The following is a 21,950-nucleotide window of genomic DNA, read 5'->3' as shown; positions in this document are numbered from 1 at the left end:
GGATTGCAGTGTTAACCAAGTGTTAACTATTGTGCACCGTGGGGGCAAGTCCTTCCCATCTTCTGGGTTCTATTCGAGGCAGCTAGTCAGCTATTCCCCAAAGGCACCCCCAGGTAGGAGGATAAGGACAGAAGAAAATGAGAGATGTCAAAGGGAAAACAAGAAATGGGCTAGTGGGGAAGAGAGCATATGTACAGGGGGAAACAGAGAACAAAATGTTAAGAGTCTACATTCCGAGTCATTACTTGAAAACCTTCTGGGCATAGCCTCCCTGGGAGCACATGAACATTCATCCTAACTGGGATCCTGGCTTTCCAACATTTTTAACATACTTATCTGTAGCCAGTAGAGAGCCCAGGGTGGAGTTCTGGTGACTCCGAGGAAGCCAGTGTCCCCTTTGCCCCAGGAAAAAGGGGCAGGAGTCATGGGGAATGCCAGGTCAGGTGGAAAATTACAGAGCCTAGAGAGTGGACAGTGGTATTTTCCAGGCTTGTGAGAGCAGTGGGAGCAAGAGTGTTGTCCCACCTCAGAGGACTGAGTGTCCTCTTAGTTGTCCTTTCCTCGTGCCTTGCTAGAGGACTGTATGTATTCTCCTGGGTGGCAAGACACAGTGAAGAGGGGGAAGGACTCCAGAGATCCAAGACCATCCCCTAGAAACCTGCCATCTGAACAATTGCCTGAAATGCTGTTCCCAACAAAGGTACTTTCTTCCCAAGCATTTACTGCTGGGGCCTGTTCTAAAATCCCTTCCCCTTCTGCAGGTGTCAGTCAAATTGATACTAGTTAACCAGTATGCCAGGAATGGTTTCTAAATGCTTAGGACAATCCGGACCTTACAGAAACCAAGGTAATTTCTCAGTTTAATTCCTTTCTCCCAAGTCCCCAGTCACAGTCTCCTGCAGAAACAAGGAGTCTGTCATCTAGCTGTGATTGTAACTTCAGAGCTCAGAGGAATTCATCACACCTGTGTTCCTCCCCACCACGCTGGGGCCTGTGTGAATAACTTCTCAATTCTCCACTAAGTCAGCTATAGGAAAACCATCATGACCCCTTTCCTTCCTGTCTTCTCCCTCCCCCATTGCTCACATGTGCACACACATACTAAAACCCTACTCCCTAGCCACTTCCCATTTATAGGAAATGGGGGATGATGTGAGGAGGAAGGCCATCCTTGGGGAACTGCTAATAGTCTGGCTGGATATTGGAGAAACCAAAGATGCTGGCAAAATGCATTAGCAGCTTCTGCCCCACCCCCTCCCCATCTTCTCCCCATTATCCTTGGGCTCAGAGCGAGCAGCCTCCTTTCTAGGAAGATGAGATACCTAGCTGAGAGTGGTAGGGTTTGCTGAGAAGGCTGAGAAGCCAGGAAGGACCTACAGTTCCTTTGATGTTCTTCTCTCTTCTCCCCAACTGGATAATCCAAAGACTATGGTCATATCACGGTGTCTTTGCCGCTTCTCCTGCCTGCCTTAGGGAGAGAGTGAGCAGTCTCTTGAATCAGAAGGACCTGCAACACAGTCAAATCCATGCTCGAAAATTGGAAGAAAGAATGGACCCCTTGGGTTCTTGGGAGTTTTCTTACAACAAAATAGCCAGAGATGTGTGTTTCAGAAGCATGCAAGTTAAGTTCGTCTCATTATTCTTCATAGTAGGAAAAGGCTAGAAACAAAGTATAGAATAACAAGACCCTGGTTCTACAGATTATGGCATGTCCACACAATGAAATGTTCTGCTACCAATAACAATGATGACAGACTGGTAAGGGTGACTGTAATCACAGCATTCCAGAGGCAAAAGCAAGAGGAGCCTGCATTCGAGCTAGCCTGGGCTACAATAGTAAGATCTTATCTCAAAACACTAAGGAGCAGAGGTATAGGTCAGTGACAGAAGATGTGTTTAGCATAGTCCTGAGCTCCATCTGAGCCAAGGGAGGAAAAACTGGATAACTGTGATTGGGAAAATGTTTGTGATGTGTTCTCAAGTGAGAAGAGTTGGTTACAAAATAGCATGCACAAGATAGAGATTTGTCATTTACTCATGGAATAGGATTGAACCTTGAAATGGAAAGGGGTGCCAGTGGAAAGGGCACTCAGAATAAGATCCTGTTTAAGCAAATAGCACCCCAGTATTAATTTCTCAGTTTTGGTCATTTTGCTGTGGGAAACTGGTCCAGTGGAGAGGAATTCAGTGTCAACTTTGTCTAGAATTCGTTCAATGTTTTTTAAAAATGATTTTAAAGTTATATTTTCAAGGAAATGATTTTTTTTTTAAAGATGTAGCCAAAAAGGTGAATACTGGGTTTTGTTTTATGTTTGTTCAGGAGAGCTATTTTTTGTTGGTGGTGTTTGGTGTGTGTGTGTGTGTTTGACAGGGACAACAGGGACTTTTCAGTTTCTCTAAGTTGTTTTGTTCTTAAGGAGCTGGACCTGGCAGTGCATGGCTTTAATCCTAGCACTTGGGAGGCAAAGACAGGTAGATCCCTGTGAGTTCAAGGCCAGGTTCATTTACATAGCATATTCGAGGACACTTGGGGCTACATAGAGAAATCCTGTCTCAAAAAGAAAAAAAAAAAAAAAAGATTGTGAGTGTGTGTTATGGGTGCTCTTGAATTTGTGTGTGTGTGTGCATGTGTTGTGTGTGTGTGTGTTCCTGTGGTGGGATACATTACTCGTCTTCATCAGGAGCCCAGAGGCTGACTGTCTTTCTTACCTTACTCTTTTGAGACCAGTCTCACTGAATCTGGAGTTCATCAATTGACTGGGCTCTCTGGTCAGTGAGAGCCCCAGGAGCCTCCTGTCTCTCTGCCTACCAGCTCTGGGATTACAGTCATGTACTGCCATGCCTGGGGTTTTTGTTTTGTTTTATTTTTTATTTATTGTGTGTGAGTGTGTTGAGTTTTGATTGTGTTTTGTTTTTTTTTGTTTTGTTTTTTGAAACAAAAACTTACACTATTGCTCAGGCTAGCCTTGAACTTGAGACTCTCTCTTTTCCTCCAAGCCCATCTTAATAAGCATGCATTCATTTATTTGCTTGTTTGTTTATTGTGTGTGTGTGTATGTGTGTGTGTGTGTGTGTGTGTGTGTGTGTATGTGTGTGTTTGAGCATGCACGTGCGCATGCTCTCGTTCATGTGTGTAAACTTGCAGGAGTTGGTTCTCTCCTTCCATCACGGCAGTTCTAGGGACCAACTCAGCATTAAGCATAGTATTAAATGCCTTAACCCTAAAGCCATCTTGTTGGTCCAATACATGCTAGTTTTGTTTTTGTTTGTTTGTTTGTTTGTTTGTTTTGTTTTGTTTTTTCGAGACAGGGTTTCTCCCTATAGCCCTGGCTAACCCAGAACTCACTTTGTAGACCAGGCTGGCCTCGAACTCAGAAATCCACCTGCCTCCGCCTCCCAAGTGCTGGGATTAAAGGTGTGCGCCACCACCGCCCAGCCCAATACATGTTATTTATAAATAGCAAAAATAAAATGAAATGAAGGAAGGAGGAAGAAAAAGAGAATTGAGTAGCCAGCACTGTGACTGCCTCTGCCACCTGTCTCCAAAGGGCTAGAGGTAGGGAGACCAGAAGCCAGACAGACGGCCAGGGCTGAGCAAAGTCCCTGACAGGGGCTCCATGGTGAGCAAAGAATCCAGGAGAAGCACTTTGGAGAGGGTGAATAAAGAACAGCCAGGGAGGATGCAGGGCAGCCAGCTGGACCAGGCCTCCCAGCCCTGAGCTTCCCAGCATGCCAAGCTTCAGGACGTTATGAGAGTAAGAGAAGAAGAAATCGAAAGCACTGACAGAACCAGATGGCTCCACTTCCCTCTCCAGCTCAGCTCAGGGATGCTCTTGGCCTCTGGGTCTTGGAGGTCACTGTGCCCCACCCTAATGGCTATCACAGGCCAGAGGGCCTTACAGCTATTGACAAATGAGGTCTTCACCACATAACTCGGGTCACAACAGCAGGCCTGGAGAAAGCTCCCCTTAGAGAATGTTCTGGAACCCTTGCGTGAGGAATCTGTCCTTTGCCTCCTTGTTGAGGCTGTTGGACTCTCCCTCTCTGACCTGACCAGGAGAATCTTTGAGAACCAGGTGCCGCCCCAGCTGTACTTTCAACAAGCAGGGGCAGAGTGTACGGGGAGAACAAACAGAGCAAACAAACAGGATGGAGCTCAGATACGGAGTCCGTTCCTGCTGCAGAAAGTTCATGGCTTTTTCATGGACAAAGTCAGTGTGTAGAATCTTCAGAGGGCAAACTAAAACCAGAGTCATGGGGTGCCAACCAGAAACAAAGCTTTTGAAGAGGTCTAGAGGGAGGAAGAGGAAGTTCACCTGGAGGCAAGGCCCAAATGATTTCAAGTAACCTTAAAGATTTATTTATTTATTATTATATGTAAGTACACTGTAGCTGTCTTCAGACACACCAGAAGAGGGCGTCAGGTCTCATTACGGATGGTTGTGAGCCACCATGTGGTTGCTGGGATTTGAACTCTGGACCTTCGGAAGAGCAGTAGGGTGCTCTTACCCACTGAGCCATCTCACCAGCCCCTCAAGTAACCTTAAGCAAGGCAGGGCAGTGAGGCATTGGGGCATCAGGGGACGGAGAGAGTGGATGAACTCTGTCTCTCTCTCTCTCTCTGTCTCTCTCTCTCTGTCTCTCTCAATCCCTCCCCGCCCACCCCCCACCCCCATTCTCTTGCTTCACAGCTACCACATGAACAACCCATGGTGCCTCTTCTTGTAGGAGCTTAAGTAGGAGGCTACACTGGGATTGGATAGACACCTGGTCAAGGTATTCAAGTCAGGCCTGTGAGATCATTGCATAAAAATAAAGCTGTCTCCCTCCTTATGGAGGTAAGGGAATCCCATCCTCCCTATAGGTCCCCAGTGTTAGTAGCTCACCAAGCTGTGTGACTGCAGCAGCAAGCCTCAATGCCAGGGGAGATACTGTGTGTCTTTGTGAGCACTCGAACACTGAGATCCGATGAGGCAGCTCAAATTGCCTGCAGGGCTAACTTACCCCATTCAAGAGATCACAGAGCTCCAGTAATTCCACTTCCGTGTGGACATGGAAATCCTTCACCAGTGAGCCTCTGCCACCAGGAGACTGCTACAGTGGAGCAAATGAGGGCTGCGGTATCACAGCTCAATAGACAGCACAGCTGCCATTTCTTGCCCCACTAACATTTATTTAAATAACAAATGAAAGCCACATTGGGCATAGGGCTCGGCGTAGGGTTAGATCACTCACCTGCAAGGGTCAGATGAAGGATGCTTTTAACAAGTGGAACATATCTGGGCTCAGAGCAGGTGTACCCATTCTGTCTTTGGTATGGACTCCTAAATTTGGTGCCTTGATGAGGTGAAAAATGGCTTAGAGTAGTTTCTGCCCCACGGAGACCATAGTCAGCCCCAGGAGGCTGAAAGTGGTGTCCAGAGGCGACTCAGCCATGTGTCCCCAATCATAAACTCTGCAGGCTCTGCACCAAGCCTAGATGTAAAGATACTCCTGGCTTAGCGGGCCAGTCAGGGAAGTAGGCAGAGTACAGAGCCACTGGGGCTTCTAGGATGCAGTTGGGGGGTGGTGGTGGGGGGAATGGTGACCACTTGGTCCTGTGCCAGGCTTCACCTGGAGTTGGTTTTCACAGCTATGACTAAAGTATGTAGGGACCACTTTGACAGTTGGGAAAATTGAAGACAGGCAACTTGCCTAAGATGGTAGAGCTGAGGAGAGTGAGAGCCTTGAGTGACCTGTCCTGCAGTGTGGGGACTGGCTCAGATAACCCAGCCATGTGACAGCAGCAGAAGGCCCAGACAGAGCTCACACCAGCTGAGGATCACAGAGGGATTTGGTTTGGCTGTTTTCTATGACTCCAGTCGATGGAGTAGGAAGAGCAGAGGGGTCAAGCAAGGGGCAGGAGGGTACAAGGAGAAGCTCTGGGCTCACAGTGCAGAGCACGAAGAGAAGTAAGTCTTCTATACTGTCAGTGCTTCCACAGTGTTTGCTCAACTGGTCTGCTGAAAAGCAGAAAAACATTGGAACCACAGCATGAAAGATGAGAGGCCTATGGTGTCTCAGCAAGCTATAAAATCTAATCTTGTTCCTGTAAGTGTCTAATGTCCCTGAATCCAGTGCAAGGTAACCCAAGGGTAGCAGGCAGGTGAGATGAACTGGCTCCTTCTTCAGGGTCTGAGGATGCTGAGAGTCGGGATGGCTAGCAAAGGCTAGGAGCTGGTGAGCAAGGCCAGCACTGGAATGGCTCTGGTTGTATTCCCTGCTGCAGCTGGTCCCTTGTGTGTCTGTGTCTGAGGAAGCCAGCGGGGCTGATACCAAGTTAAGTGGCTATAAAGTGATTCTCACGGTGCTGATGCAATGTTCAAGATAACAAGGGAGCAAGTCATTAATAACCAGGTTCTGAAGGAGCCTACAGCCACAGGGTGCACACAGCTTATCTGGCCTCTGGGAAGGAGGGGCAGCCCAATCCAGGTATCTGGGCAGGGACATGGGCTCCAGAAGTGATGGTGTAGAAGTCTGAGGGCTCCGGGGCAAGAAAAGGGAGCAGGGATAGCTATCTTAGTTCAGTGAAACATGGGAAGACAGATTACAGAGCAGCACGTGAGACCACATCAGCCGTCTTAGATGTATAGGCTTCATCAGGAGTGTTGAGGACATACTCAGCAGACACTGACTCAAAGGAGGGGCAGCTGTTCCTTCACCTCCCTCCTCTCTTCTTCCAGCTGGCTTCTCTCCTCCTACCCCAGCTCAATCTCATGCCCATATCCAATACAGGTACTCTACAGACCTGGTGGGGCATGAAGACCAGAGCAAAAAGTTAGGTCTTACTTGAGCTGGCTTGTCTACAACCCCTACTATGTGCTAGGGACCTGCCTTTGCTGAATAGGATTCAGTGGCAGTCTTTGTCCCACAGGCTAAAGGGCCAGAGCGCACTGGGGTACAGGATGGAACACTCTGCAGGAATCCCACTTTCCTGTCCCTGCCCCCTCGCCTGCAGCTCCGTGCCTTGGCCTGCCTATGTCCTCATCGCCGGCCATGCTTGCGTGTGTGCATGGCATCTCTGTCGGCACATGCCATGGGTCTCCTCACAGCTGTGAAAGGCGAGCAGAGGGTGTCCGTTCTGCTTTATAGGATGAGAACCTCCCCTCTTCCCCACACTGGAGAGCAAGTGACTTGCTAAGGGCCACCTGGACAGAATGGCAGTTCTGGCTGGAACTCTCAGTGCTGCCCTGGTACTGGGCTCCCCTGAGTCACATGGGCATTTCTAAAACCTTCACAACCTTCTCAAGCATCAAGGATGAGAGAGATGCCAACTGTAGCGCATGTAATCACTTCCTCTCCTTCTAACCCAACCCTGGGAGGCAGAGCAAGCAGTAGGCTGGCGGAAGCCAAAACCCACCCTATCTTATTCTTAACGGCCTCTGGGCTTAAACAGGAAGCCAGGGCCCTATCAGAGATGTACCACGGGGGGGGGGGGGGATAATGAGAGATGAGGAGCCCCACGTGTGAGCCTGCACAGACATGGCATATGCCAGTACAACCCTAGATGGCCTGTCCCCAACCTTGGGGACAGAAGCCCTTTCTATTGGGGAAATACTCTGCTTTTTCTGTAAACTGATGGGGACCTGAGTCACGCTGCCGGCGTGATGAGCATGGTGTCCTTTGTCTACCCAGACAGTGTGAGCAGAAAGATTGTAGCTCGTTTAGTGAGTGTTCCTGCCTGGGCTTCCTGGTTTTCAAAGTGGTTTTTGTGTGCAACCTGTCATTTGGTTCTTACAATGGCCTTGAGAGACAGGTGTTATTATGGGGCGGACATGTAAACCCAGAGGAGCCATGAGTGGCTCGCCTGGGCCACAGAGCCTCTGTTGCATGAGCCCAGCCTTGACCTCTTCTCTTCAAACTAGGTCCTTCTCTAAGGAAGGCACCTCAAAGTTAGGCAGGACCATACAATATATATATCTGCTTCCCCCAGGGCCTTTAGAAAAGGGATTTCTTTCCCCTAGAGGAAGCAGCACTGTGGATATTCCAGTCTTGTGCTCTAGACTCCCCAGGCATGGTGGAAGATCAGAGAGGAAGAGAGATGTGTCCAGAGGGCGTGTGGCTGCCCTGTGTCCTTCCCTGCTGGGCAGCTAGCCTCTCCCTCCTCTCACACCCTGATCTTTGGCTTAGGCCAGGCCGGAGCTGTTGAATACATTTTGCATTTTAATTTATGTCCCTTCCCACTGTGGCTGTGAGTATGTGCCACCCTCTTCCCGGACAAGGCCACATAGCAGCTTCCTTCCATGTCCTGGTCTCCCTCAGACCTGGCGTCTCTGTCACACGAGGATTATTATATATTCCCCAGAGAGAGAGGAGAGAGAGAGGCCTGTTATTAGGAGCAGACTTCCCATCTCCCTGAAGCCACCATTTCTCCTGTCCTCTCTAAGAATAATTCAACTTGCTCTTGCAGGTTGTCTCCCACACAGGCTGCAGAGCGGATGTGGGTGGGATAGTTTTTGGCAGGACAGAGGACACACAGGGTAACTCCCTGGGGTAGGTCACCTTTGTCTTAAAGAGTTAATGTCTCAAAGAAGTGAAACCACTTTGACTGCTGCACTCTATCTACCAGAGAGGGGAGAATGAGGCCGGCAGCAACAGACAGGTCTCTCTCAGGTGTCACTATGGAGCTCCTTCCCAAAGGTCCAGGAAGCTGCTGCTGCTGCTCCTCCTCCTCCTCTTCTTCCTCCTCCTCCTCCTCTTCTTCCTCCTCCTCCTCTTCCTCCTCTTCTTCCTCCTCTTCTCCCCCCTCCTCCTCTTCCTCCTCCTTTTCCTCCTCCTCTTCATCCTTCTCCTTTTCCTCCTCTTCCTCGTCCTCTTCCTACTCTTCCTCCTCCTCTTCCTCCTCTTCTATCTCCTCCTGCTCTTCTACCTCCTCCTCCTCCTCCTCTTCCTTCTTCTTTTACTTTTTGCTTTTTCCAGACAGGGTTTCTCTGGTAGCCCTGACCATCCCAGAACTCAATCTATAGATCAGACTAACCTTGAACTCTGAGATCTGCTGGCCTCTGCCTTCTGGATGCTGGAATTAAAGGTGTGTGCCTTTCACACAGCCTGCAGCAGAGCCCTTGAAAGGGACTGGTCTCCTGGGGCCACCCTGCCCTTCATTACCACCTCACAGACCTCTTAGAAAGGCTTTTGACTCTTTCCAGATAACAGATATCTTAGAGCCCATAGTCTTCCCAGTTTCTTGCCTCTGCTTATAGCACAAAAGAAGCCATAGATATCTGTGAAGGCGATATTGAATCTAATGAAATGTTACCAATGGTCATGGAAGTTTAAGTTTCATGTGTCGCTCCCAAAAGTAATTTTTCCCCTAAATACTGCAGATGGAACCAAGGGCCTTGTCCTGGAAAGGCAAGGACCAGTGAGCTACACACCCAGCCCCATCCTCCTTCGATTTTCTTTTTAACCACTTAGTAATGTAAAACACCAGGGCTGGGGGGGATGGCTTAACAGTTAAAAGCATTGGCTGTTCCTGCAGAGGATGACAGCTCAGTTTGCAGAATCCACATGGTGGCTAATAACTGTAACTCCAGTTCCAGGGGCCCTAGTGTCTTCTGGCCTCCATGGGCACCAGGCATGCACATGGTGAACAATATACATTCAGGCAAAATGTTTGTACATATGAAATAAATGAATCTGAAAAACAAAACCAAACCTCCTCTTTCCCTGTGAATCATAGAACCCCATTAGTAGCCTGGCCTCAGACTGTGGTTTCTGTGTCCCCCACCCTATCAGAGTGCCTGCCAGTGGCCAGCTTCACTTGTAAGTGGAAAGTATGACAGCGCTGATTAAAGGTATGAAGAAGAGCTTCACAGGCTGCAACCTGACGCTGTTCCTCTCTCTCTTTGGATAAGCACACATGGACATAGGTTGAAGCCAGAGTGTATTCCACGCCCATTTGTTCTTTCATATAATCCTCTCCTTTCCACACTCTCGTGAAAGCCACATGGTAGCAATGTCTACTGTATCAATGAGGAAAGCTAAAATAAAAAAGCTGCTTTGGTCTCCAAGACCCACATTCTTCCCATAACATGGGCCTTTCTCAATCCCAATAAAATCCCAGGTGCTCCTCTTGGCACCACCATGAAATATTTCTTAGGCTCTTTGATTATCTGGGGTCACATAAGTGACGTCCCTACGGATGTGGAGAATATATCTACCCACACCCACCCCCCAAAGTTCACAGACTCACTCCTGACTTTGGACGGTGATGGAGAAAGTCAGACAGGATGGGGCTTTTGGAGTAGGGTCAGGGAGAGCAAGCCCTTGGGGGTGATGTTTGTGTTGGTTCTGAGAAGGTGCCCACCCCAGGGAGATCTAGGAGGAAAGCAGTAGGAAAATGGAATTTGGAGTTTCAGGAAGAAAGCCAGTCAGGCCAAGGGGAAACAGAAACAGGGTCAGGTAAGCTGGCAGAAGCCAGATTGTGTGGGTCTCATTTTTCTGTAACAGGAAGTCCTTCAAAAGGACACACAAAGGTGTGACAGGGTTTAATTTTATAGTTTTTTTGTTTTGTTTTGTTTTGCTTTGTTTTTTTCAAGACAGGGTTTCTCTGTATAGCCCTGGCTGTCCTGGAACTCACTCTGTAGACCAGGCTGTCCTCAAACTCAGAAATCTACCTGCCTCTGCCTCCCAAGTGCTGGGATTAAAGGCGTGCGCCACTACTTCCCAGCTTAATTTGTAGTTTTAAAGATCACTTTGGGGGTTATGTATTTGGCAGGGAAAAGTATCAATCCATCCAGCGGAAAAAAAAGTGCTGATGAGCCAGGCGTGATGTTGCATGCCACCTGTACCTTGTCACGCACATCAGACTACCTTTTGTTCTCTTGCAGTTCTAAGCACTTTGTGATAATTTTGCCTCTGTCTTTAGGGCAATCCTTGTTTCAAATGGGGCCTTGATTTTTTTTGATCATTGATTTTGTTTTTGTTGTTGTTTTAAGATTTATGTATTATATATATGTGAGTACACTGCTGCTGTCTTCAGACACCCCAGAAGAGGGTAATCAGATTCCATTCCATGGTTGTGAGCCACCATGTGGTTGCTGGAAATTAAACTCAGGATCTCTTGACCACTGAGCCACCTCTCCAGCCCCTGTTTTTATTTTTGGGGAGAGTTTTGTTTATTTGTTTGTTGCAACTATCATGAGCTACCCTCACTTTGCTTTTTCCCTTCCCCTAACTGGGACCAAACTACCGAAGATCAGTGCCTGAGGGTCCACAGTGTACCCAGAAGGATACTGTAGCTAGGAAGAAACTCAAGGTTTCTACACCAGTGCTGGTACAGGTGGGCAAATAGCAACCGTATCTGCTCATCACCAAGCTGGGGGAAACCCACATGTCCTTGAACAGGTGACTGGCACATGTGTATACTAGGAGACTGGGAATAAAAAGCAATGAATTACTGATATATGCCACCACTTGGTTAGCTCTGCCAAAGATTGCACTGAGAAATAAGTATCTCCAAAATCACATGAAACATTCTGCTTAAAAGATATTTATTTATTTGTGTGTGTGTGTGTGTGTATGCACACATACATGCCAGTGCCCATGGAGGCCGGAAGAGGGCAGCAGATCCCCAAAAGTCATAGATGCTTGTGTGCCACCCAGTCTGGGTGATAGGATCTAAGCCCAGGTCTCCTGGGAAAGCAATCCCTCCATCTCCCAAGTGCTAGGATTATAGGTGTGTGCCACCATGCCTAATTTCGTCAGTGCGAGGGATTGGACCTGTGATTCTGTGTGTCTTCGGCAAAGATTCTATCAAGTGAGCTATGTACCCAGTCCCACAGTAACATTTTTAATTGGGGGGTGGGGTGGGGAGGAAGCTTGGCTAGGGTTTGGTTCAGTGGTTTGTGGCAAGCCCTAAGTTCTGTCCCTAATGCTGTTTAAAAAAAATAAATAAATGTTTTTGCTTTTGCTTTTCAAGATGGAGAGACCTGTCCTTATGAGTTTATAGTCTCTAATGTATCCTGGCATCATCTTCCTGGTTCTTTGTCCTGATTTTCCTCAGGGAAGAAACTGCTGACTAGCCAGCAAAGGGCCACACCATGACTTCATTTCCTCATTTTCCCATCCCCGTCACCCCAAAGGTTGGTATTTTATTTTTCTGGAGAGCTGGAAGGGATGATTGAGAGAGGGAAGAGCATCCTGGCTCTGCATCCCTACCTCCCAGCTCATCCCTCTCCTCCTCCCTCTCTACAGTGGTCCCCAAGGGTCACATCCTGCACTGTGCTATAGGACTGACCACTCTAGCAAAGCAGCAGCCCAGATGTTTCCTGTCCCCACAGCTGTCCCCTCTGTCTCCTCGCCTATTGCCCCACAGAGACTGTTTTCTAAAACCACCTGCCAGGGAAGGCACTGACCCAGGAAAGCCTAGTGGCAGAGGATAATCCTGCAGGCCTATCCTGAGAAGTCAGCCAATGTCACCTGCTCCCCACTGTGTCTGTGCTGGTCAGCCAGACTTAAAGCCGTCAGCTCTGTGCCCAGGGGCTGTCCACAGCAGTGGCAGGGGACAACCACACTCCCAGGCAGCAGATAAAGGATTGAGAATAAAAACTATCTGGGTCCAGGGCTGGAGAGATGGCTCAGCAGGTAAGAGCACTGACTACTCTTCCAGAGGTCCTGAGTTCAATTCCCAGCCACATAGCGGCTCACAACCATCTGTAATAGAATCTGATGCCCACTTCTGGTGTGTCTAAAGAAAGCGATGTACTCACATAAAATAAATAAATCTTTAAAAAAAAAAAAACTATCTGGGTCCTCTTCTCCCATACAATCTCATCCTCCATTCAGCTTCTCTGGAATTGCCCATGTCTAGCTCTGCCCTGAGGCAGGTTTGGAACCTTCTGCAGGCTGAAGGAAGTAGTCCCTGTCCCAGGCTGGACTGGGCTCCCTAGCAAGGATAGAGAAAAGTTCAGGCAAGAGAAACAGCTTCTCTTCTTTCCCTTCCCAGCATACTCCTGAGGAGGGGGCATCAGGGACTTGGGTTCCCCAGCTCAGCCCTGGAACTATTTCCTTTCATTATAGAAGCGTGTAATTTGCCCTGGGAACTGGGAGAAGTCTGAGGCGGAAAGGATCCAGCCTCCCAGAGTTTGCCTCTTTTTTAGGGTTCAGAAAACAGTGTCTCAAGAGGAAGGCCCCTGAGGCCTCATTTGGGGGATTCTCTGGTCGTCTGTCTCATATCCTTTCTGCTGAGACAAGCTTCACACACCAGATTTTCTCCCCTCCCTCAAGGTGGGTTACAGATGCCGAGGGCCTTCCCCCGAGAAGCCAGCCCTCTGAACTCTAAGTCCCTCTTTCTGTGTAAGAGTTAGTCATAAAGGAATTTTTATCAAGGTCAGACACTCCCCTCCCCCAACACACACACTCCAGCAGAGTCCCACCCCACACGTCACAGAGAGGCCAAGGAGAACCCAAACAGCCTTGCCAGGTCCTCCTCGGTAATCATTCTGTCAGGCCATTTCCCCATATATCTGTTCCTTCTTCATCAACCCCACATAAAGGTGGAGAGTTTCTCCTGGGTCTTTGGGTCGTCCATCTGAAGGTTCGCACATCACATAAAACTTTGATGACGCCAGGCGTGGTGACACACGCCTTTAATCCCAGTACTTGGGAGGCAGAGGCAGACAGATTTCTGAGTTCGAGGCCAGCCTGGTCTACAAAGTGAGTTCTGGGATAGCCAGGGCTATACAGAGAAACCCTGTCTCAACACCCCCCCCAAAAAAAAAAACCACTTTGATGACATAAATCTGTTTTCTTTCATTGACATGCCTTTTGTTTTACCAAAGGGCGAGGACAGGGAACTGAGAGTTGTCTGGATGCAAATGTGGGCTAGTCTTAGTAGGTGAATGGCCTGGAGAGCTGGGTGAGCTGCAATGGTCAATACGGAAAGCAAAGGGCTTCCTTTGGGCTCCTCTGAGCTGCCTTTGGAACGTGGAGGCCAAATGCTGAGAGTCTTCACATCAGCCTGCTCTACCCTTGACCCTCAGAAGGGGCCTCTGGGACAAAAGCATCCAATCAGGAACCAGTTAGGTTGATAGTTCTCAACTCAAGGCAGTTTTGTCTCTTGGGGCACGTTTGTGCATCTGGAGACAGTTTTTGATTATACCGTGGGGGAAGGGTGTTGTTAGCACCTACTGAGTGAAGGTCACATGTGCTGCTAAAACCTCCTTCAGCACACAGAATCGGCCTCCTGCAGAGTCAAAGTTTGGAGGCCCTCATCTAGATAAACCAGTTTTTCTGAGGTTTCAGTTCTGAATTCCTCTTTCCTCTTCTATTCCAAAAGGAGGAATGAGGCAAGCTAGATTTCTAGCATTTGGGAGGCTGAGGCAGGAGGATTAAGAGTTTGGTATTCTGCAAACTCTACAGGGAGCCAGAGGTACCTAAAATTGTACTGGAGGGATATCTCAAGTGTAGCCCACTCCACGAGACTCAGGCACACTCAGCCAGGATCCAGCAAAAGAGAAGGAAGAGAGAGGCTTCTCACAGGAGGCATCTGCTCACCCTTCCCCCTCCACTTCAGCATCAGAGAGTGAGGACGAGGTAGGAGCTCATGACAGTGTGTTCCTTATCAGACTAGGGGATACTAGTTTTCTGCCACTCCCACCTGCTTATCACACTCATGGTCCCTAAACAGGAAGATCTGACCAGTCAAGAGAATCCTGGGAAGTAGGCCTGGCTTGTACCCTTACTAGATTCTAGGACATTCCAACCAAAGCCCTTCTCTGGATCACTCCACATGCATAAAGACATACAGAAGCACCTTGTTTACCAGGTGGTTCTCAGGATGAGAACAAACAGACAGACAGTACCTAAGGCAAGGCATGCAGGGGCCCACGGGGTGGGGGTGGGGGCGTGGGGGAGGGCACACTGAGCGGAAGGCTGTGTGAGTCCCAGCTGGCACTCCCTTTTGCTTATTCACCTAATGACGCCATCCTTCTACCCTTAGAGAAAACAGAAAGATAACTTCCCTGTACAACAAGAGCAGACTGCACTGTGGCTCCGCTCCTGTGCCTTGCTTCTACTCCATGTTATTGCCCTCTCAGGCTCCAGGAGAAACCCTTCTGCGAATGTTCACAAGGTCTCATCACAGCACTCAGGAAAAGCATTTGATGCAGCCAGCTCACAGCAGTAAAAAACCCTGGAACTCAGGAAGACTAAGGATCTTACTGAGGCCCTGGCTTGTTAGTGGAGAAACAGAACTTAAACCCAGGCCCTTGAGTTTTCCTCTAGATGCTACTACAGCCATGTTCCTTTCACTTAGCTTCTGGTCGTCTGGTGCTTCTGCCAGAAGCTGTTCTGGGACACATGTGATGGGAACCAAATTGCAATCGATCCCAATCGACTTTAGTCAATCAATATTTGCCCAGTGTTGGGGTATCAGGCTATCTGTGATGTGGGTGGGGAGCACACTGTTTAACCATTTCTAGACTGTGGCAGCAGTCCCAAGATGGCGCCTGGGACTGAAGCTAAGTCTTATGACTTGTACCTGACTTCCTCATACACGGTCATTGTGAGAGCTGCGCAGGTGTACCATGATGCTGGCGGTTTAAACAAGTCCATATTTGGTGGAGACGTGCCCCTGCTGCCCTGATTGGCTGAAGCTGCGTGCCTGGTGAGGTGACGTGGCCTGCTGTGAGTGGATAGGGACTGAGAGTATATAAGAGTGAGAGGCCCAGGGTTCGAGGGAGAAAAAGATGAAGCAAGAGAGATTAAGACTGAAGCTTGCTGAATAAACTGCTGTTAGAAGAACTGGTGGTCGTGTTGTTCTTGCTGGTCGAGAGTGGACGCGACAAGTGGGGGTGGGGTGGAGAAGAGAAATGAGGAAGATGGGCAAGAAAACAGTGAAACTGAGTCCAGCTGATCCTTGGGCATACTTTACATTGAAAATGGCCAACAGAGTCAACAGGAGGGCTTGTTTAACTCGAACTTCTAGGTCCTATGCCCAGTTTAGGATTCAGCAGGTCAAGGATTTTACAGTTCAGACAAGTTCCCAGCTAAGACTGAGGCTACTAGCCAGGGCCATGTTTGGAGAAGCCCTGATATAAAACACTTTTATGGGCAGCCAGAGTATCAATTTGCAGAGTCCTTCCTTAATACCTCGCTCTGCAACTGCTCTGCTCTGCCTCTGGGGTTAGAAAAGGGAGATGAATATGCTTAAATTCCAAACATCATCCTGAACTGGGCGTGGTGGCACATACCTCAAAGTCTAGCACTGGGGAGGCTGAGGCAGCTTGGGCTACTGTCTGAGGCAAGACTGTCTCAAAAGTGAAATAAGACATTAAAACCTGAGCATCAATTCTACAAGAATTGGACAGAGCCAAGTATGGAGGAAGAACACTATCCTAGTTTTTAGGGTTTTTTTTTTTTTTTTTTTTTTTTCAGTACCACGCTATTAATGGGAACAAAAATACAGTTCTCACGCCCTTAAACGCTGACACTTGTTCAAAATGTCTAGTGAGGGGAAGCGTGTGTCATGCACATTAACGGAACTCAGTGATAGCAACTGAGCAGAGAAAACTGAAAATCTAACTAAAGCCAAAACGAACAGCCAGATAACACAAGAGGAACTTAGGACTCCTGGGAGTTATCGATGCTTACAATGATTTGAGGGAAGAGCTGCTGACATGATAACAGCTTCCTGACCAACTGTATTTATACAGACTGACCACTGCCCAACAGACGTAAATCACACCCCTTACTATCTGTTGAAACTGAGTCTTTGTTCCCTGCAGATTGAAGAATTCGTGGGGGGCAGAGGCATCCATCTTGTGGCTTGTCCCTGGGTTCAGCTGCCAAAATATTAGTCATAAAGGGGCTCGTGATTAGGCCCCAGAAAAAGCATTTCCCGCCTGGCTTTAACATTTGAGAACACAGGGCATCACATTTCATCAGCTAAGTGGTTCTGCAGGGGACTGGGAGTGTACTTTTGTGTTTTCCTTTCTATTTAAATTCCAAATGCAAAGGACACCAAAATAAGCTCATTTCACATACCAAAAAATATGTCATTTTTCTTCATTGCTGGGGATAAAATCCATGACCTCACAGAACACAATGAGCAGTAAGTGCCTAAGTAAGAGCTCTACTCCCTAGCCCTGAACAAGTATTTGTAATCTGTGTTGCAGACCCACATTAACACTTCTCTAGTTGGAATATGTTATCTATATAACTAGGGATACAGTTTGGAATCACTGGGTAAAATTCCCTTTTCCTACAAGAAACTAAAAAGATGAACATCAATCGTTCTGTGTACTGACGCTAAGAAAAACCACCCAACGCCACCTTAGTAATTCAGGTGACTTGGATGCCACTGTCAACCCTCTTTCCCTGTAAAAACCACTCCTAGTATGGGCCTGTTAAGGATTACCTTTCTGCTGGGCATGGTGGTGCACGCTTTTAATCCCAGCACTTGGGAGGCAGAGGCAGGTGGATTTCTGAGTTCGAGGCCAGCCTGGTCTACAGAGTGAGTTCCAGGACAGCCAGGGCTACACAGAGAAACTCTGTCTTGAAAAAAAAAAAAAAAAAAAAAAAAAGAAAAGAAAAAGGAAGAAAGAAAAAAAAAGGATTACCTTTCTGTAAGTATATGTTCCTACTTATAAATAACTCATCTATACTTGGCAATGCTAAAGGCTTCGGTGTGACAGGAACGGGGCTTTAGACTCTAGCGTACCTTGCTTGGAGATAAAACTGCATTCTGTGAAGCTGGTGAATCTGTAGTGCCAACAGCGAGGCTGTGCAGACAGAGCCTGATTTCCATCCTCGCTTGGGCTACTATGTCCCTTTGAAGTAGAAAACTGGTCCCTGTCCCTTATAACCTCATCCTAGAAGAGGGCAGGAGAGTTGAGGGGTAGGGAGGCTGGTGACTTGCTCAAGATCTTCCTGTAACTTGATCTTCTGACTTACTGAGACCAGTCACAACCCTTCTCTGAAGCCACTGGGTCACAGTGGTAGATGTACATGTGTTGGGGTGTGGGAAATCAAACCTACAATGCTGCAATGAGTACCCTGGGAGACTCCGATGCTCCCATACCTTCTCGTTTTCTAAACTGCTCAGGTCAGTTTTCCGGGATAATCTAATTATCTATATTGAGCTTTAGTTCCTTAAGCCATAAAATACTGGACATGCCAATGTTCAGAGTCCTAAACTGCTCTTGACCTCATTCCTGTCAAGATATCTGATGTACTGGTGTGTGTGTGTGTGCAGCTGGTATGTGAGAATAGAGCTGCCATGATTTCCACTGTCAATAAAAACTGCCTGCCAATTATGAGGAATGGGCATTCTAGGAACTGTTGTTGTCACTGCCTGGCATTGCTAGTGTGGCCCCACTCAGACTGAAGTTTCCCAGAGCAAGTACCTACTTCTCAGACTGCTCAACAGTGTTGACTTCTAAAGAAGGCCGAGTAGCCCAGAGGGCAAGCAGTAAGTAGGCTTTATTGCTCCATGGGAGTGGGTGGGTAGGGAATCAAGGAATACTGGGTGCCAGGGATGACCTGCTTTGTTGATGATGGCCCAACACTGACCCATTGTGCAAGGTCTAGGACAATACCCACACTCTTGAACTAGCTGCTGTCTATATCCTGCATACCTAAAGCCAGACCAGCATTCACAATAGAGCTTTGGAATCTAAGCTCCGCATTGTTCCAGGTTTACAAGGAAATGCTGTTTGTCTTGCATGTGGGCCAATTGTGTGACTCTCAACAGGACAGCTGGCTCCTCATCCACCTCCAGGGGACTGCTTCATATCTAAATAATATGTTTGTCTCAGAAAAATCTCAGCCTATGGAAAAGAACTGTTCGTTCACAACAACAAGCAAAGGAAAAAGAAATAGTGGCAAATCAGGCCAGATGTAGGAGGCAGAGATAAAACGCTGAGCTTGTAATTGGGACGAGCCATGTGGTAGATATGAAGTTAGGGTACCAATTCCCAGCTAACGACTCAAGTTCTAAACAGAATGTCAGGGCTAGGCATGGTGCTACACACCTTTAATCTCATTGGTCAGGAGGCAGATCTGAGTAAAGGTCAGCCCAATCTACAAAGAGTTCTAGGCTAACCAAGGCTACATAGTGAGATCTTGTCTCAAAAAACAAACAAAACAGACAGAATGCCAGCTGAGTCTTTGAAAATATTAAGTATCTTACAAGAGAGCTTTGTTATGTCATTATTTTTAGTTACTTTGGAGTAAAACCATAGATTTTTTTTTTTCCTGTTTTGAGCCCTTTCTCCAGCTCTCAAAGAGCTGTCTTAGACATTTAAACAGAAAGGACATATATATGCGAATATACACACACACCAACTCTACACACACACATCTTAACAGCTAAAACATTATCAATCACACATGTACACACATTTCCTTGCTGTTCCTTAAATTTAATAACCATCACTGTATGCCTGCTTAGAGCAGCACTAAGTCAAGGCCAACCATCATTTCCAACATTTTGTTATCACGCTTAAGTAACTATTTGCCTTACTAAGCTGGAAACTCTGGCTACACCCTCTGGCTCCCTGTCCCCAGAATTAGCACAGCTTGCATTCCACAATATTTGTCTAGGACTTCACTATCGAAACAGGGAGCACACCCCAGAGTACAGATTTCTCCTGGCAGTGGTCCAGAGCATGTTAAATTTGGTAGCTGTCCACTGGGCTGAGAGAATGGAGGGAAAGAGAAACATGCCATCAAGATCAAGGAGTGGCCAACCACTCCACAGTCTGAAGAACAAGGCTCTGTATTTAATGTGTGAATACTTGTCAGGATTGAAACCTTCAGCATGGAGGACAACTGCAAAAGTCAACACCTGTTTCAAAACAAGAGTTACCACTGAGTTTTGAAACCTCAATGCACACATTCATTTTAGGATGCTGTTTGCAAAGCTTCAAAATCCTAAGAGGGGAACAGTACAAGAGAACATGTGTAAGAATCAGGAGATCTGACTCCCCATTTAAAACTCAGGTGGTAACTGCTGCGCGTTCCAGTGGACCCACCAATCACAGACTGTAAAGCAGAGGTGACAGGCTGTGCTGACAGGTGGGATTGATAAGGCACAGCATGGGGAAATGGGGAGCAGGCATGGCTAACAAACACTGCCCTCTATTGGCCGAGGGCAACTGCTATAAAGTCGATTGTTCTTAATACTTGTTTACTTGATTGTTCTTAATATCTTATTTGAGGCAAGGGCTATTATGTAGCTCTGGATGTCCAGGGACTTGTAGGTAAACTGGGTTGGTCTTATTAAACATAAAGAGATCCACTTGCCTCTGCCTCCCAAGTCCTGGTGTTAAAGGCAAGTGTCATTAGGCCTAGTCCTTAGTAACTATCTATAGATATATCCTGCCACTTCATTAAATCTGTAATGTAATTTTTTGGACTGGTTCAAGTGTCCTGCAGTACATGGAGATGCCAAAGAACAGCAAAAGGCAGGCTGAGGATGCAGTTTAAAGGTGGAGCTTTTGCTAATGTGTAAGGCCTTAAAGCCTCACATTATTTGAACACCTTCGATTTCTGATTATGTTTAAAGATGGTTACTGAGATGAGCCAGGCGTGACGGCAAAGTATCTGAAAAAATGATCCAGAAAGCAGGCACGCCGCTTGCTTAGTGTTGGCAAACACTGCCCTCTGTTGGCAGAGGATGACTGTTGTGACATCAAGCTCATTGTTTTTTTTGCAGATTTCTGAGTTCGAGGCCAGCCTGGTCTACAAAGTGAGTTCCAGGACAGCCAGGACTATACAGAAAAACCCTGTCTCGAAAAAAACAAACAAACAAACAAAAAAAGATTTATTTATTATGTGTAAGTACACTGTAGCTGTCTTCAGACACTCCAGAAGAGGGCGCCAAATCTCGTTACAGATGGTTGTGAGCCACCATGTGGTTGCTGGGATTTGAACTCTGGACCTTTGGAAGAGCAGTCAGGTGCTCTTACCCACTGAGCCATCTCACCAGCCCAAGCTGATTGTTTCTTAGAGACAGTCTATTGTGTAGCACTGCATGTCCAGGAACTAGCCCTCTTCTGACCTCAGTAGGCACCAGGCATGAATATGGTACACAGACATACACGCAGGCAAACACTCATACACATAAAGTACAATAGATAGATCTGGGTGTGATGGTGCACACCTTTCATCTCAGCACTCAGGAGGCAACATTAAGGCCAGCCTGCAAGTTTGAGAGTTCCAGAATAGCCAGGGCTACACAGAGAAACCCTCTCTTGAAAAAACAAAACAAAACGAAAAACCAACAGCAGAATACAAAGTTTGAGAGGCATGGTGGTACATACCTTTTAATCCAAGTACTCAGGAAGGAGGAGAAGCAGGTGGATCTTTGTGAGTTCAAGGCCAGCCTGGTGTACATAGTGACTTCCAGGACAACAGGGCCTACATAGAGATCCTGTCTTAAAACAAAACAAGCAAGCAAGCAAACAAAAACCTAATATAATCTCCACAGAAGATACAATTACAGTGTCACAGCAAGTATTTGGCTATTTTGTCAAGTAAGAGAAAATATTGGGGAGGGGGGTACCCAAATAACTAGTCTCAGTTCATTTCCAAAGAGGGATCATATGCCATGTTCCCAATCTAAGCAATAACACACCACAGAAAAGACTATGGTTCTTCACCCTTGGGAAGTGTACTTTTCCTTCATAAAGTTGATTCTGGCTTCAGTAGCTGGTCTGGTACTATGTGTTACAAGATGGTTTAGTGTAGTTCCAGTGAGTACTTGACAATCTGTGTCCTTGAAGCATAAAAACACTAACTTTCCTTATTCACCTGGTTGTATTGCCCTTCTCACTTTACAACTTTGCAGATGAGAAAAACTGCAGACGAGAGATCACATATCCAATCCCTCTTCACCAATCAAAAACTTAGTCACGGGGGCTGGAGAGATGGCTCAGTGGTTAAGAGCACTGACTACTCTTCCAGAG

Source organism: Mus caroli, unplaced genomic scaffold (assembly GCF_978045245.1).
Source record: "Mus caroli unplaced genomic scaffold, Mus_caroli_1 scaffold_1, whole genome shotgun sequence".
NCBI classification, from domain to species: domain Eukaryota; kingdom Metazoa; phylum Chordata; class Mammalia; order Rodentia; family Muridae; genus Mus; species Mus caroli.
The sequence above is the reverse complement of the archived record's forward strand: the minus strand, read 5'-3'. Positions refer to the sequence as shown.